The sequence below is a fragment of the Metopolophium dirhodum genome, chromosome 2 (assembly GCF_019925205.1).
Source record: "Metopolophium dirhodum isolate CAU chromosome 2, ASM1992520v1, whole genome shotgun sequence".
Lineage (NCBI taxonomy): Eukaryota > Metazoa > Arthropoda > Insecta > Hemiptera > Aphididae > Metopolophium > Metopolophium dirhodum.
Window position 1 is genome coordinate 42,130,327 of NC_083561.1, and position 10,217 is coordinate 42,140,543.

The 10,217-nt window shown below is 34.8% G+C and overlaps 1 pseudogene; it reads right to left on the bottom strand.

Annotated features, from left to right (window-relative positions):
- On the bottom strand, positions 1–2,139 carry LOC132937892 (uncharacterized; annotated as a pseudogene).
- Positions 2,140–10,217: the final 8,078 nt, after the last annotated feature.

Genomic DNA, 10,217 nt, shown 5'->3' on the forward strand with positions numbered 1-10,217 from the left:
AATAATAATAAAGTTTAAATTAATAATGTATTTCATTTTAACGCATGAAAGAAATTAAATTAATACATTTTACCTAAATTTTGCTTGGATTTTGCACATGTATTGACTACATTCAGAAACAGATCCAGTAAATGATTCTTTGAAAACGTGTGCCAATTCATGTTTTGAAATAATTATTTTGGCCATGCTGCAAATTCAAAAAAAAAACATCGTATAAATAGTAAAACACTTAACAGTACAATACAGTGCACGTGCGCATATAGGTATTGCATTCTACAGAATTATTAATTTCAAAAGTATTGCATAATGGTAATAATCTATACAAGCCAATCTTATATTAGTAATAACGATTCGGCAGTCCTGCATATATCAACGAACATATAGGATATATCACTCTATGGTAGTCGATGGATATTATATACACATTAGATGCGTTAAATACACATCGCAGACGTTTTATAAAAAAGCACTAAGTAGTTTTTCGAAAACGTACATGCTACAAATGGTTAGTGGGACCATAAAGGACCACGGGACCCAAAATAAAACATATATAAATATTTATATTATATATCGTGTGTTCGTGCGAACTGAGTAGTGTATATACATTATACACTCTACAACTCAGTCACCTATATTATTCAGTACACTATACATATTATAGAATTCTGTCTGCAGGAGATTGATGATCCAATAGTCTCATTACATGTCCCGCAAACAGAATTCAAAAATATGTATTGGGCTCTGAGAAATACCTATAATATAAATGTATAATATTGGTAGGTAATTCAATTATACAATGTGCCCTGTTTTCTTTGACACTCAGTATATTATTGACACTTTACTAATAGGCATTTTGAGCGCAAGTTTTTTTTGCAGTGTACAGTCACAGCAAATGTACCATTTTAAAGGCAATAATATTTTGGACGTAAGTAAAAGGACAAGATTAAAAAAATAAATGGCACTTTTCTTTAAAAACCACAAAGGTCGTTATACCAGCTATTAAAATATAAAATAATTATATTTATATCTTATATTATGATAGATAATTATGGTATACTACGTATAATTACCGTCGAGCAGAACGAGCTACGGGACTGCTGGCCAATTGAAGTCCGGCCTCACAGACAATTCTCTGAAAACACGGTATGTCGTCGTTGACCGCGTCGTTGACCGCCGAAGTCAGGGCGTCCAAGTATCCGGATATCTGACGACCGCCCGCGAACCGACCGTCGTCCGCCACGTGGTCCTTCATCATGGCGTACACATGAATGTAATGCGCTATCCTGGGCAACACTGACGTCCGGAACAGGTACGACGCGGCCATAAAGAATCCGGTGGCGAACAGCGGATCGAACACCCTGTCCAAGATGAACCGGCCGACCGCCGTCAACCGGCTGCACAACGGCGAGTATCCGTCCAACCGCGGCGGACCGAACATCGTTTTGCCGAACAGCAACCGCTGCAGCAGACCGGAAGCGCGGAAAAACGGATGTCCGAACAAGTGAAGGTGTTGCGGGGGTGGGGGGCCTAACTGCAGCACTCCATCGCCGGCCGCAACGTACGGCCCGACCGCGGATAACGGCTGCTGCAGCAGCTGCTGCACTCCGACCGCTTCCGGTTCGCCGAACGTCCCGATGCCGCCGCCGTCAACGACGAAACCTCCGGCCGACGGTCTAAGCACCACGCTACCGCCGCTGACGATGACCGGACCACCGCCGTTAACCGCGACTCCGGTCACGTCGGTTAGTGCTGCATTAGAATAACCGCCGCCGTGGTGCACCACGGATGACTCGGGGGTTTGCCATTTGTCGTTGTCGTTTACATCCGGTAACGAATGATAACCACCACTTCCGGGGTTCTGGACGTTGTCAGTGCCGTATGGTTTTCCAGCTGCAGGCGGCCGCTGTTGCACTTCGGGGTATTCGCGGTAGACGTTGTTGGCCCCGTGCGATTGACAGTTTGCATTATGCAGTACGATGCACAAGCAAACGACAACCGACATTATCGTCCCTGGAAAAATACGGTGAGATTTCATTTGGCATTTATTTTTTCGTACAAAACATTTTTCAGATCATAGGCGTGTTCTGTGACATAATGCTTTGGCGTTATAATATTACATTTTAACTTGCATCGACACATCGTACTGCGTTCGCAATTGAAATAAATTCACAGTTTTTCTTCCCAACAGTGCGAATAACTGTATGATTACAAACGGCTTTAAAGGAACGGAGCGACAAGAGTCAAATATCACTCAGGTAAATTATAGTTCAGGTATATACGAGTTACCCAAGAGTCGAAATGCATTGTTGTTTGGTACCTATAGTACCCAATAACACTATACAGACTACTTGAATATACCAAATTAATAATTATAAAACAATCCTTATTACTACTTACCTTTCCAAACATCAGACGAATTCCTCATGTTATTATATTTATAATTTAGGTATTAATTAACTGAATGACCAAAAAACACAGAGAACAATAATATCATTCAATTCCACGATAAACGTAAATATTAGGTACCTAATAAACCCTGTTGAGGTTTTACGCGCGTTATACTTCAAATTATCTAGTTTTCTTTAATAATGACGATCATACTTCTTTCAGTTTATATAAACTTAAATTATATGTGATTAGATGATAATTAATACCAACTAAATCGTCGTTGACATTATTTTCTAATGTTCTTTAAACGACGGTCTTAATTGTTGATCACTAAACGCTTTGAAAAAGGAATACGAAATAAAAATTAGGATTTGGTATATAAAATGCATTAAAGCTATTAATACGACATAAATAGGTTATAACTTATAACCGTTAAGTATATTATATTATTTAAGGCTATTTGTCTTGTCATTTGACAGTTAAATTAAGTTATCATATTAACATTCGTTTGAACCCGTGAATAGCAATAGAAAGCGCGTATATATTTTTGCAATCATTAGCTAAATAACATATTATAATGTGAAATTATACAAAAACCAAACATATCGACTGTTAGACATTTGACCCAGCCGTTCATTAAGAGGTTTGTTACCTTAGTTTATTTTTAGCACCCCTAGGCTAGTTACAACATTTTTAAAATGTAGAAAAGTTTTTTTACGTATATTATACACTATTTTATTGATTATAAACTATAATTAAATTAGTACCTATAAATTATAATTGTGCATTAATATTACAAGTATTACAACTATAATTTATCAGTGAATAATATAAAATGTATGAAAATAATGTAACCTAACCAGATCAAATAGCAATTACGTTTTCAAGCTATTGACTTAGAAAAATAAACATATCCTTTAGATCATCATAAATTGAAAAAAAACTTACCTAAAGGAAATTATTTTACTTTTGACTTCCCCGAGACTTACAATTTGCTACCAGAAGTTTATAAACCACCCTAATTTTTCGAGATGAATTTTGAAATGACAGTACCTTTAGTAAAATATGTATTTTATTGGAATTCTCATTCAAATATTCTGCTTTGAAATATTAAATTAAAAACGTATCTTGTCAATCAAAACGTTAAAACTAACAAAACAACTACAATAATTATATATATATTTTTTAAAAAACATTGTTTTTTAATGACTTAGAATTGCGTGTAGGTACACTGTATAATGTATATTGTATTACCCGGTCGCGAATTATGTGTGCGCAGGTGTCGAACGTTTTCGGGTAATAATTGCATATTGTATTTAGAATTTATACTGTGTGCTTTTAAAATGTATTATGTATCTTGTATTTAAATTGTAAATACTATCAATTATATTTTATACCATATTACCCAATCGGAAATTCACAACGGGCATGACACTGCGCCAGTACTGGCTAATACTGTCGTGGTGCTGGCAGCCCATTCTGTCACCAGTACTGTCATAATATATCTGGGATGATAACGCTTTAGTACTGCATCCTTTGTGAGTGTCGGCGTAAATCATACATTTCCGATTGGGTAGTATATTATTATTATTATTATTAATTATTAGCATTGGTGCAACTAGGGGGGGGGGGTGCTTTGGGTCTTTAGCACCCCCTAATCAAAATTAGCACCCCCTAAAAAATCGTTGGGTGTTTGGTCCCATTGAGTCACAAAAAAACCTGGCGCTTAAGCACCCCCTAGTTCAAATGTCTAGTTGCGCCAATGATTATTATTTATTAGTCTTGAAGTTATAATAATGTCTGTTTCGATTGCTATCGGTTTGCTATCGATAGGTATCGATACCTATCGATATATTTTTAAATTCCTGAAAAACCATTTCACATACCTACCTACTCGCAACTTGCTTCACGTTTATTGGGTTTTAATTTGTACAAATTTATTATAATATTACTAACGGTGTGTCAGTGTACATAGCCAATAGCCGTATTAGTTATTATAAGTTATAAAGAAAAAAAAATAATAATATTACTATCAATATTAATCAATACATTTTTCTTTATTACTTAATCTAAAACATAATTAACATAATAACTAATCTAAGATATTTTTTTAACCGGACGATTCGGGCAAACCGTTGAGTAGAAACGCTGGTTGGAAATCAGGGAACGTCATTGCCGGCTTATAGACGTACTGCACGAAGGCGATTTTGCGGCGGACTTTTGGACCAGGACACCAGGCGGCCACCTAGCCACCCCCGCAGGGATTCTCGTCGGGCCACGACGACGGCGCGAGGTGCACTATAACGCGCGGCTAACCGCGGTTCAGCCGGCAGTACTCTTGACGCACGGGGCAAGAGGAGGATGCGCTGGTGCATGTAGACGGCACGGCATCAGGATCAGGAAATGGCAAGCAAAGGACGAGTCTGGAAATCGGCCTTTACCGGAGGACCACAACCACGGAAATGCTGCCCTCGTCTAACCGGCACATGTGTTCGTTCTGCGGACACGGGGTCAGCCGGGCGGTTCGGACTAGAAAGCTTGCGGCTGCAGATTGAGGTGCGGGCGGGGCGTGCCGGACCCCACGGGAATTATTAAAGCCGTGTCGTGGTTCTCAGAACTGCCGTCACCATCAAGCTTCTTACCCTTCGACCAGTTTCACCGTCACCTCCAAAAGTTCCTCCTCCTCCTGTCACCATCTCCGGGTCCGCACCTAACCATATCCGGGTCGGCCGCACCCGCACTCGGAGATGGTGACAAGAGGAGGAGGAACTTTTGGAGGTGACGGTGAAACTGATCGAAGGGTAAGAAGCTTGATGGTGACGGCAGTTCCAAGAAGCGCGACACGACTTTAAGAATTCCGGCAAGCATATCATTGGAGGGTAGTAGAAGCTTGCCGGTCAATCGTAGGTACTATTATGCTGAAATTACAATTTAACGGAAAATTATTAACAATTTAGATTTTTTTCATGGTTAAGAAGTTGTAACACTCTTATAGTTCATAAATACTGTATGCTTATAAATTACGTAATAATATGTTGTCATTCTATTTGGTAGTATATTTGATTTGGACATAAGTTAGGCTGATCTGGCGGTGCCAGCTTTTGCTGTGATGTATATGTTTCGTGTTCAAATCGTATAGTGTCACGTTTCTTGTGGAACTTCCAGTTTCCTCGTCGCTTCTTACTTCGTTCAGTTTCACTGTCAGTCAGTTATTACCTCATAATTTTCGACTCGGTTGTCACCATCTCCGGTTCCGACACCAACTCTGGCACACACACCGTCGACGTTCACGGGCGGACCGGTTTTCCGGACGCGGGCAGCATTTCCATTACATAATATTAATATATTGCTCCTCCGGTGGCGGCTGATCTTCAAACTCGTCCTTGCTGATCGTTTTCTGCGGCTGCTGCAAGTGCCGCCGCTGCATTCCATATTTTTTTTTATCCATCTCCGACATCGAGTTTGCATCCTCTTGCTCCGCCGGCCGACTTGCGTTCGTCCATATAATATGTTGTATACACAGCCCTAAGCCGTCGTCGCGGCCCGACGAGAACGTGGCCCAGTCACCACAGAGGCCGACCGCGTCCCCTCGGGATCGGCCCCATGGCGTCCAGGTCCGACAGCCCATCGCTACTCCTCTCTTTGTCCTTGGTGCAGTATGTCTTGTTATACCTATATAGGCGCCACTCCAATTCCACGGAATGGACATTCCCCGATGATCAATTTATTCAACTAAACCAGCGTGTTTCTCTTGCATTGTAAATAATACATTTTAGTGTAAATAATACTTTAATATAAATAAACAAATCTCGTTACTGTGGTCCAAGATATTATTATATTTTATAGTATTACGACATTATTTAACATATTATTTCGTTTTTAGCATTTAAAACGGAAAAGTTGTTTATTCAATTATGGCCAGATGCCTGTGTATAGTACGGCGTGTATCCGTATCTAATAATAATATATTTTAATAAGGTAATAAGGCCGCTCAGTACCATTATGGTACGTGTTTGAAGTGTGAACGATGCGTGTATTTCTACAGTTTTTAAAATTGAACACGATAACGTGACAGTAGTTGTGCACGTGGGCAAATCGACCATAATAAAAGTTTGTTCAGAATATAATATAGTTGGAAGTATCTAAACCAATAAAAATAAGCATTTTCCCAAAAATGTCTATGTCCAAAAAATTTTGGAGGAGGGTTATCCCTGGGTATGGGCGTATGGCGTATGCGCATTGTTATTTAACTTTTATTTAATGGAGGGCTGAGTGAGCTGCAGCTCGGGGCCCCACAGTTTCGTTACTATTTAACGGTAAATACAGAAAAATATATTTAATTTAAATTTAGATATATTAAAAAATATTTATAGTATTATGGAACTTAAATTTAAATCAAAAAAGTGGGTAAGTGGAAGTCGGTCTGCTGTACGCAGTAGGTTACAGGTGGATCACTGTAATGGATGGTGTTAAATTTGAATATATATAATATAATACAATAATTGTATACGAAAAACGATTCTAAGCGGATACAGTTTGTCAGCCTAGGATATTTTACATTATATTTATATTGTTGTTATTAATACAGTAGCCGGTTAAGTTGAATTATAATTATTATTATAGATTATGTATTGCGACGTATAGGTACAAATTTACAATTTAATTGATATGTTATTACTTATTACAGATCTGAGATCCTTATATTAGTCATGAACCCCTTACTTCCCTGCAAACCCACAACTCTCAAAAGTCAAAAACCTCTTCACCACGCCACTGCAGGTGTCTAGTGTCTATGAGTAAAGAAGCTTGAAAATTGAATAGAAGGCTCCTAGGTTATTGTTTCAAAGACAGATGAAAAAAATTAAAAATCCTTAGTTACAGTTTTTATTTATAAGCATTTAAAGTTCAAATTTTGACAAAATACGGAAAAATCACGAAAATTATAGCAAATTATTTTAAGTTGAGAATTCATAAAAATTTTTCTTTTTAAATCTAAGATTTGAAAATCTAATACAAGATTGTCCATCAAAAAAAAAATGTCTACAAGAAACTTAAATTAAATTTTTATGAGCGTCTGAAATTTTTATTTTTACAACATTTGATATTCACTCGATTTCTCATGTAACAATTTTCTTATTTTATTGTAATTAAAAAACGAATGACTGTAGATACTTGAAAATAAAATTTTGAAAATATTTTGACTCTTTTTGAGCTGTTTACGGACATTGTCAGTTTTCAATTTTTTTAGTTTTTTTTTCTATAAATATCAATAAAATTTTATTTGTTGGGTAAAAATGCGTGAAAATTTAATACAAGGCTCCTGCAGATATATTGTTACAATAGCAATTGTAAAATATTAAAAATACATAGGCACACAGTTTTTTTATAAGCATTTGAAGTTCGAATTTTGACAAAATTTATCAAAATCTCGAAAATTGTCAATCACTGTAATTAATAAATTATAAAATGTTCAGTTTTTATAACTAAGGATTGAAAATTTAAAACAAAGATTCTCATAAATAGTTCATACTGTAACCAAAAAATCTAAAATATACATTAACACAGTTATTTTTTACAGACATTTTAAATTCAAATTTGGACGAAATTACATATTAAAATCAATATTAACGATTTTGGTTTTTGTTGTAATTTAAACATATTATTCGGGGATATATGAAACTGAAAAATCAAAAAATTAAAATATAATGTCCTATCCATACAATCTAGTATTTACAGCTTAATGATAATATCGCTCACAAGATTCTGTATTTAGGTACTGTACTTTTAATTAAACTGATGTATCAATCCACTGTTAATTGTATGAAATGTAATAAATATTATAATTATTAAAATCAGTAAATTTTTTATAGTTCATTGTTTGATTACAATTAATTCTAATCCGGTCAAATTTATTTGAAATAGCTCCACAGTTAAGCAAAACCAATTTGAGAGGTTAAAATTTGGACTAAAATCCACAGAGTATAACATCAGCAGAAATAATTCAGGACAAAGGACTAACCTAACCTTTGTTATACTTGCATATTCTCCATCGATGACATAATGTTGCCATTTACTGTATCTAAATAAATAACATAAATATAAAATAATTTAAAATATCCATAATCTTAAATAAGAAACAAGAGTTATGATACTCCTAAAACTTACCTACAAATGTTTACACATGTTTATTGTTAAGTGAAAGTATTGAAAAATAATCCAGGATTTGATTTGTCTTGTACATTATGTGTACCTATGTCATTACACATTTACATACAAACAAGCAACACAACACATAATAAGGCAAATTAAATAAAAATATAATCATGAATAAATCTATAGATGTAACTGTAAGCTTGGTAAATGTACAGGTAAATATTTTATTTTACTAATAAAATTAGCATGAGAGTATGTGACACCTAAAATTAAACATCATAACTAGACGAATATTACAAGTCATAACCACAGATATAATATTATAATACCTACATAATATTATAGTTGATATAAAAATATGTAACACGTTCTATGGTAATAGGTCCGGACGTTTAACTCGCCCACAAGTACTGATAGTGTATTATATTAATATTCTATCAAATATTATAACTAGGGAACGGATTTGAATGCAAATTGCATTTTTTTTCTGAATATCCGAAAACATTGGTTTCCAAGCAAAAAGTTCATTTCATACATCAAAGAATTAAAAAATGCAACTTTTTATTTGCACTTTTTGAAATTTTTAGTGCATTTTGTGGTTTTTAAGTCATTTTTTCAACATATTTTCCACATTCATTCTAAAAAAAATTAAAATACCTAAATATGTATTATGTTACGAAATTACGAAATTACGTGTATAATACAATGCTATGAAACAAAATGTAAAAGTATAACGAATATACCTATCTAAATGGTATACCTATTAAATTTTTTATTTTTTAGGGTAAAAAGAAGATGGAGAGAAGATAATTGAAAATTAATTAATTAAGGTTGTATTGTATTTAAATATTTTTTATTAGATTTTTCATAATAATGTGTTTTTTTATAAGTTTTAAATTTAAAATTTTGTTTTTATTGAATATAAACCCATTTTTGAAGTTTTTTAGGGCATTTTTTTAGTGCATTTTTTGATGTTAAAGCATTTTTTTAAGGAATTAAATCATATTTTTTTAAGGTATTTTTCTTGTTTTTTAGAGCATTTAAATCCGTTCCCTCATTATAACTTATCACTATTAATTACCATCACATTAATTAATAAATTTGATTTTATCGACATTGTGGTTAAACGACAATAATATGGTCCATGATAGTTAACCTAGCTAACCTATCACGGTTTGTTGTTGATGTATACTGCGTTATAAGTACCTAATTAATGTGATGTGATTAATTTGGAATTTATTTTAGGTACCTATTATAGGTCAATTATTTTTTTAATACCATAGATATAAGTATATAATATTATGTCTTAAACATACCGTCTCCGCTCAGAATCGTTTTTCTTTTACAATGATATTATATCGTTGAATTCAAATTTAATAACATCCATTATACTGTGCCCCACTTGTAACCTACTGTACAGCAGAGCGACATCCACTGATCCACTTACCCACCTTTTTTATATTTCACTTGACTATATAATATTAAAGTGGCTTTCACGTCGATCCACAATGTTTGGCTCCCGCCACCAATCACGTCAGTGTTGCCAATGACACGGTTCCAGCCTTAAATCACGGCAATTTTAAAATTTTAGTTTATACAGCTTGATTTGTGATAGGAGCTACGTCCGCTATAGCGCCAGCTGCTAAATGGACAGACCGACAGATGACAGTATATAC